Here is an 8,450-nt window from a genome sequence, read left to right on the forward strand (position 1 = left end):
AATGCAGAGCTGTTACTGATTTACATAGCTGCTCTGAAAAACAAATCCATCCTTCCTTCCTTCCTTCCTTCCTTCCTTCCTTCCTTCCTTCCTTCCTTCCTTCCTTCCTTCCTTCCTTCCTTCCTTCCTTCCTTCCTTCCTTCCTTCCTTCCTTCCTTCCTTCCTTCCTTCCTTCCTTCCTTCCTTCCTTCCTTCCTTCCCCCCTCCCTCCCTCCCTCCCTCCCTCCCTTCCCAAACTTTGCTCAGTGAAACATCTTGCACCCATCTTTTGGCTCATTCACTTTACCGACAAAATTTAAAGGTGGTAGAAGAAATGCAACTCCTGTAACACTGCTCCACTTCCAGAAAGATACTCATGAAAACGAGATGCACGTGTGCATTTCTGCCTGTGCCTACGCAGCTACTCTTTCGAAGAAGAATCCAGCTGTTGTTCTTAGTTTTCCATTACTATTTCTTGCCCTCCCAATGGGTTTCAGAAGTTAATAGAGCTTCTTCAAAATGATTATAGTGTTTCCTTTTCCTGAATAACAGGAAAATCTGATACTCACAGTAATGATTTATTTGAGAAATCTTTCCACTCACCTACAGTTATGAGTAACACTTAAACATACTGTAAGATCATCAGTCTGAGATATCTGAGCAAATATTCTTCTTCCTGTGATAATTTGCAATGCAACTGAGGCTAATGGGATTTAATAGAGACATTTATACAAAGTGAGCAGTTTGGAAGAGAGTGTAAGAGCCCTTTCCAGGTGCAAAATATCTGTCACCTGGTCACCCTCTCAGCAGATGCAGGTGGGTGGCTCCAGGGATGGAAATGCTTGTGAATATGGCACTCTCACCTCCTGGGAACTGGAAAAAAGTAAGGGTCCACTGCCTTCCTCTCAGGCATTTTGCTTGTAGCTGTTCACTTCCTTTCTTTTCTTGCAAGTTCTTGAAATAACACATTTAATCTGGAGTCAGAAGGGGTATTTCCTGCCAAACTATGTAGACTTAGTTTGATTCTGCTTCACTGGGTGAGAAACCAGACTTCCTTTTTCACGCTACTTCAGTCCAAAGCCAAATAATTTTTTCCCTTTGTCTGGCTTGACATAGCCTCATGAAGAAAAAAAAGTACAGCCATGTCCCACACCACCAACAGCTCAAGTGCAAGAGAGAGGCAGGAGATGAGCACAGCCCTCTTGACTCCTCCTGTCTTTGAAGAGGTGACAAGAGTGGAGGATATCTCTCCTGGTCCCCAAATTTATGGCAAGGGCTGTTGTTACAAATGCTGCAAGATGAGCTTCTCATCCTTAATTCCATGATGGACCTTCGTGTGGTGTCTGACATCTCATGGGCACCTGGAATGAGACAAAGACCATCTCTTTTCAGATATGCCAGAGACCAAAACAAAACTGGCATACTGACTGAAATAAAGAGGATCTTGGTTGTAGTTACTGAGTTTCTTACATCTCAGTAGCTGCCCTCCATCATTTCTGTGCCTTGGCATTTAACCCCATCAATAGTTGTGTCTCCCTTACAAGTGAAACACATCAATCTCAAACTACAAGGATGTTTGTCTGGTGTATTGGTGGGGGAGATACATCGGCAGCAGACAGCAGCATTAGCTGCTGCTCAGCAGGTGTTTGTGTCCTAGTCATCTCAGGAGCTCCAGACACCCCATTCTGCAAGCAGAACAGCCTCCACTACAACGAGCAGGAGAAACCACAGTGGCAGCATCCTCCTCCCAGCCCTGTTCTGCGTTCCAGTTAGCTTGTGGGTGCCTCTGCCCTGGCACAGGTACCCTGGTGTGGGCAGAAACAAGACTAACTTCCCCCCAGTGGTAAAACAGCAGCTTCCTCTCTTGTACTGCACCTCTGGAAGCATCACTCTGACCACCTCAGCCAGCAGTGCAATCTCCTCCAGGCTGCTCAGGAGCAACACAGCCTTGTAGCCTGTGCTTAAGTGCATGGTCCTCATAAAGGGCAAAAGCAATTTCCATGGCAGTAGTCAATCTTTTCTCTCTAGAGGAAATCCCCCCAAAAAGCCTGTATCAAGTTCTGAGTGCTTGGGATTTTGGTAGAGGGTGTATAATTGATACTGAAGAACAACAGTCAGTATATTGAACACTTGTGGCTAGAAGGGCAAATGGTTTGGCTGAGGCAATCCCCAGTAATTATAGGGATCACTGCAATTAGGAGGTTAATGTTGTCCCAGGAGCCTGGAAGAGGAGCTGTCTTCCTGCAGGGATCAGCAAGGAATTTCCCCTGCCATTCCTCACTATGCAGCATTACTTTGTCATGTCCTGACAGACAGGCACCTTCTCCAGCCTCCAGCCTTGTGATCTGGTGGCCAGCAGAGAAGCACAGGAAATGACCAGTGCTGAGCTCCAGCCCTCGAGGGGAACGCCACAAACTTGAGACCACCATGGAAATGAGCCACGGAAAACCTTTGTCTTACACTAGAAACCACAGCCATGCCATTACAGAGCATTATCCTGGCTGTTCCACCAGTGATCACCCCTGCACCCTGTGTGGCTGCCCACATGGATCAGCACTGCTTGGCTTGTGGTACATCAGTGCTCCTGTCCTCTTTGCAAAGTCCCTCTGGTTTACCCAAACAGCGATTCCAAAAAACTCTTCTCCTCCTCTTCCCATGGCCCTGCAGCAAGGCAGCATTTTGGGAAAGTTAAGCTGAGGCAGGAGATGTTTGTCCTACAGCTGCAGAGGTAAGTGACAGGCTCAGGCAACAAAGCTAGACCTGAAGACAAAGGACTTGTTCACCTCACCAAGACCTGTTTTTGGGGTGGGAGATGACAGTGAGGAGGATGTCATGAGTGATCTTTAGGACTTCCTAGTCAGGTATAGAGCTATAAGCATGGGCAGATGCACTTGATTATACAGAAATCATACATGTATATATAAATATATCTATGTGTACATAATAATATCCATGTGTATATAGAAGAGATCTCTGTACATGGCAAACCCATCAGTGAGCAGTCCTACTGTTTGAGCATGAAAAACCTTGGCTAAGATCACATTGTCTATAAAGAAGTAGAACATTATTTTTCCAACCTGTAGGCTGAGGTGACAGGCTGAGTTTTCCTCCTTCAGTTGAAGAATACTGAAATATTCAGAGGTCCCACATGGAGGGTAAATATGCCAATTCCATTAACTTCCTTAATCACTGTCACAGCTTCACCATGAAAACACATTTGTCGAGAGGTGAATTTTTCCCTAATGGGATAAACAGAAGTATCTGTAAGAAGTGCTGTGCCCCTTCCTCCTCCCACAGAAACTGCTTGAGAGCACAACCAGGACAGGAATCTCATGAATGCAAAAGAGCACAGTGACAAAAGCAAAGGGCTCTCTTCAGTGGCCTGGAGCCAGCCAAAACCTTCCAGCTGTTCAGTTTACTTTCAGTGAGCACAAACCTGGCAGGTAAAAATGGAGAAACACCTTGGCAGTTGTTGCTGCAAGTTCAGGTCTTCCCTTCCTCATGCCCCACATTCCTTGGGGGCACCCCAACAGAGCTTTTGCCTTTTCCTGCAAGCCACCATCAGGCTACATGGATAGGAGATGACAGCCAGCTCTCTGAATTAAAGTGACAAGCAGAAGCTTCCAACCATGCTCCTAAAAGCCCTGTTTTCAGTGCAATTACTTCAATTCTTCTTATTAAATTGTCTGTCTGCTGCAGCTAATCAAACAGCAGAATGTTTTCTCTGTGAGTCAGGGAAGAGTTTGGTTTTGGTAACAATTAAAGATGACAAACCCATATTTTGCCTTAGGTAATTCAAGATGATACAGCCCAGAGCACAAGTGAAATTTGTAACCTGCCTGGCAGTTACGGTCCAAATCTTCAACTGGGACTCTGAAAAAGAGATGGGAACAAAAGAAAACATCAGAAAACATCATCAGTGGAATTGCTGATCAATCTCACACCGTGAGATTGCTGCAGTATAATTCTCCAAACAGCAAAGGAGAAAAAATAAGCTGAACTAAGTTGCTGAGAACCAATGGACATACTGTGAGATTTTACCAGAAAAGACCTGAGGGATAAATGCAGAGGGATGTAGAGAACCTGCTCCAGGAGTAGCAGATGTACCACAAAGGCGCGTGTTAAACGAAAATAAATTGCACTGTGAGCAGTGGTGGAAAAGACAACACCCACATGGTCTCCAAGGGGAGGCAGGTGGAACAGGCTACTAACAGAACTTTGAAGTATCCGTATAAGGATTTCATTATATTTGTGATGATGTTTCTGAATTCCTACTTCAGCCACTGAGCATAGTTGTAAAATATCACTCAGCAGATGCTTTAAGTCAAAAATTATATCTCGTTCCAACACTTTGGCAGCAAGTTACAAACAAGTTTGTTGTGGCAGTGACATGCATTTGTGTTCAAATGTTTTATTTCATCTGAAGTTCACTTTTCACCCTCAAACAAGGATTAGAGTGTGAGCACTTCTAAACTTCTATAATAAAATCTTTTCCTAGAAACACATTCATAAGTCTGCTGCCTGACTGAACTTTCAGCTAAGCCTCAGCCAACCCAATAAAAAAAGTTAGCCAGTCATTAATAATATGCTGTTGATAGGAAATGTTTCAGGCAAAGCAGGTCCCATTGATGATCTTGCAAAAGTCCAGTTGCTTGCTGAAGCATCCACACCCCCACGCTGCTGTGTCTCCGGAGAGGACATCGTCTCTGCAGAAGTGCCACGTTTTCAGCACTAGAGCTAAGAAACATCTTAGGCTTTTCTAAGTCTCTTATGTTTTGAAGCAACAGGAATAATTGTTCTTGGCAAGCATTCTCTCCAAAATGTGCAGATAGTTCCTATACAGTAAAAACAAAATATAAAATTGCACTGTACAAGAGGAAAACTTATAAAACAGACCTTCCTGAGAGGAGCCAAGCTAAACCTGTCTAGCAGTCTTGAGGAACCTGCTCTGCTTCAGCTCCTGTTGCCCAAACCACAGGGCAGTGTTGGGCTTGGCAAAACCCTGAATGCTTATGCTGTCAACCTGGTGATCCTAAGAGGCTGCACTCCCTCCAAATGCAGTTCAAAGCCAGCACCATCATCTTTTCTGTTGACAGGCCCAGAGGCTGCCCCCATCACATGGCTTTGCTTGTAGAGCAGCACTTCTACACATCTACAGGCTCATACTCTTTGTTTATTTCTAAAATCTCTCATGTGCTTTCTCTGAACAATTTGTTCCCTCCCCTATCATCCTTAGAGGTCTTCAGATGAAAAAATATCTTCAAGCTTATCCTCCTTCCTACTTCCCCAGTGATTGTACACCTTCTCTCTTTCCTTCTTTCACAGGCCTCCTGCCCACTGTGCCTGTGACTGTTTGAGCTCAAACACTGTCCAGGTCTTATCTGCTCCATCGAAAACCTTCATTATGCATGATGTCTTGTCTGGCCACTGGCAAGCTTACCTCTTCCTGTTCTTCCTACTGGGTGGCACATGTCAAACCTGCCAAGGTGCACCTGCTTTCATGAACCAGCTGAAACTGGAAGTTTCTCATCATTTTCTTGTGCAACCAGAACCGATTTCTCTCACAACCAGGCTTAAGTTCATCCTAAGCATTCAAAGTAGAGCTTTTTAAAGAGTTTAACACAATACAGTGAAGAGTTTGAAGTCTGGGCTGCATCAAAAGAAGTATGACCAGTTGGGCCAGGGAGGGGATTCTCCACCTGTGCTCTGCTCCCATGAGACCCCACTCAGAGTACTGCATCCAGCTCTGGGGTTCCCACCACAGAAAGGAGATGGATCTCTTGGAATGAGTCGAGAGGAAGGCCATGAAGATGATCGGGGGTTGGACCACCTCTCCTTTGCAGACAGGAGACAGATTTGGGATTGTTCATTCTGGAGAAGAGAAGGCTCTGGGGTGACTCTTGAGCAACCTTCCCGTACCTGAAGGGGGCCTACAAGAGAGCTGGAGAGGCACTTCTGACAAGGGTGTGTAGTGACAGGACAAGGAGGAATGGCTTTAAACTGAAAACAGGAAGTTTTACATGAGATATAAGGAAGAAATTCTTTCCTGTGAGGGTGGTGAAGCACTGGATTAGGTTGCCCAGTGAAGCTGCAGATGCCCTATTCCTTGAAATCTTGGGGAGGCCAGGCTGGATGGGACTTTGAGCAGCCTGGACTAGTGGAAGTGGTGCCTGCCCATAGTAGGGAGATTGGAACTAGATGATCCTTAAGGTTCCTGCCAACGCAAAACATTCTATGGTTCTATGAAGTCTCATGTCCAGGTGTTTCCACTGTTGTAAAGAGGATGGAGGATACACAGCTTGTTGAACAGCTGCAGCTCCACTGAGGCCTGAACCACCTGCTGCTGTACTTTGTGTTAGCAGTCATTGCTGAGTTAATCTGAACCATCTGGCTGCTGCCATCCTCTAACAGCCACACATTTCCTGCATATTTTCTTGTCATTGGAGTGCTGTGTCCCGGTGTCTTTGAGAAAACATCTGCCCTGAGGATTCCCCTTTTATAATATCTTTAAAATATGTCACCATCTGCTTATTCTTAAAATCTCTTCCTTGATCCCACCACAAGTAACTGGCCCCTCAGTGACCTCCCATTTCATAGCAAGGTGCTTGAGCAGGAATATTCATTTCTTTGCTTCACAACATGCAATACTTGCTGTCAGGTTTTGATCCACTGGTTTGTTCAGTGTATAGCAGAGAAATGCCTCTGCTTTAGCAAATGCCTCTTCTCTTGACTGCTGTAGGCTTCTCTGCTTCTTGGCATTGGTGCAGTGTCAGAAAGAAGACCTCCACCCCATCTCCCTCTGAACTAGCCCAACTCCAGGCAGAAATTCCTTTGGTTATTGCATTGTAACAAACTATTTTTCCCACTGCCCCAAAACCCATCTGCACTACACACCAGACACAACCACTCTGGAATCTCCACTGCTTGTTCTTCCCCTTTGTCACTTTGTTTCTCCTCTGCCGTGTACATGCCACGCTCTTTTGCTGCGACCTCTGGCAGCCCACCATGGGCTGTCTCCATTTACTTTACCTATTTTCAGGCTCATTTGTCTCAAACAGGAAAAGCCAAAATGCATGGCATGTCATGGCCTTTGGACATCAGAATGGCTGATTCTTTATAAACCCCTGGATACTTCAATTCCCTATACTGAAGAGAAAAAAAATACGAAAATAGATTGTGAGGGCCCAAAAGCTGTTCCCTCATGCACGATGCAGATGGTTCTCCAGGTAACTATTATGTTACAGCCAATTCCTGATAAGAACAGTTAATACCTGCTTTAAGATGATAAAATTATCCCCAGGTCTTCTCCACAACTCAGGTTTTACCTGGAATTTTCTCATGTTTCACAAAGAAAGCCACCAGGATGCTCACAACTGCTAAGCAAATTGTTAGGGTTTTAGCTCCAGACTACCGGTATAAAGAAACACAACCTCTTTTTCCAAAGATTTGAGAGGCATGAAAATCTGTCTTACTCATCTGTCTTGAAACAGAGAACAAGGAGTAAACCTTTCCTTGCCCCTGTCAAAACACATACTTTAAAAAGTGCTACATGATTTGGTTTCCATGCAAATACAGGAAGATCAGAAAAACAGGCTTTGATTTCCTCAAGCAAGTTTATATACTAAGGGAGATTGATTTAGCTAATTTGAAAATGTGAAGCATGGAAAGGGGTAAAACAGTTCTGTAAGAACAAATCCTGGGCAAAAAACATGGAGGAGGAACTGCCCAAAGAGAAGGATGTCACTGGCACCAGCAAAAAGGCGACAAACTGGACTGTAACAGCATTAACTTGCAAACTGGGAGAAACCCCTGGACTGGAGTGCTATGAGGATGAGGGACAGCCCCTAGACTCTGCTGGGGCAAGCAGATGACCACATGCAGAGAAGAGTGTCTTTGGTTCCCCAAAGGGGTCTGCTCTGGCAGCTGTGGCTACACAGCCCCTTTAGCACCCCTCAGCAGAGCCTGGAGCTAATTTGTGGCAGGTGTTGTCTTTCTGCATCTGAGAGCTGAGCCCTACCCCAGCAATCCAGCTGGTCCTGGTTAAGGAAAGCATTGCAGAATGCTAGAGATAAATTCTAGCATCTTAGAGACCCAGAGGAAGTTACTGTTGCCATTGGACATTATTTTTGTTTGTTTGAATGCAGCATTCTAGAGCATTACCTGTGTTACTGTGAGGATCTGAAACTGGAATCTCTGAGATGAAAAGAAGAAATTGGTTGATTTTTTCCTTTCCTTTTTTTCCCATTTGCTTTTAATTTATTAAAATACGTGTGAATTTTCCTGGAGATTCACCAGGAATAATTCCAGAGGGACTAATGCTCATCATTTTTCTGGATCCAATTAAGTCCAACATCCACTGCCCTCATCACTAACATATGTTCAACAGAGCTAAATATTTCATCTTACTGTAAATTGCATATAATTTGGCTTCTTTGTTTTTCTTTTGTGGGCACTGATAGCTGTTCTCTGCT

At 44.7% G+C, this 8,450-nt stretch overlaps 1 long non-coding RNA gene across 2 annotated transcripts in view; it reads right to left on the reverse strand.

Annotated features, from left to right (window-relative positions):
* Positions 1-249: 249 nt before the first annotated feature.
* Positions 250-8,450, reverse strand: part of LOC138107279 (uncharacterized) — a 9,333-nt gene continuing 1,132 nt past the window's right edge. For both annotated transcript variants that reach the window (XR_011149371.1, XR_011149370.1), the window contains exons 2-4: positions 3,819-3,852; positions 3,057-3,218; positions 250-1,340 (exon numbers count right to left, since the gene is read on the reverse strand). This is a non-coding gene — a long non-coding RNA (uncharacterized lncRNA). The remainder of the gene's footprint in view (positions 1,341-3,056; positions 3,219-3,818; positions 3,853-8,450) is intronic.

Source organism: Aphelocoma coerulescens, chromosome 3 (genome assembly GCF_041296385.1).
Source record: "Aphelocoma coerulescens isolate FSJ_1873_10779 chromosome 3, UR_Acoe_1.0, whole genome shotgun sequence".
NCBI lineage: Eukaryota > Metazoa > Chordata > Aves > Passeriformes > Corvidae > Aphelocoma > Aphelocoma coerulescens.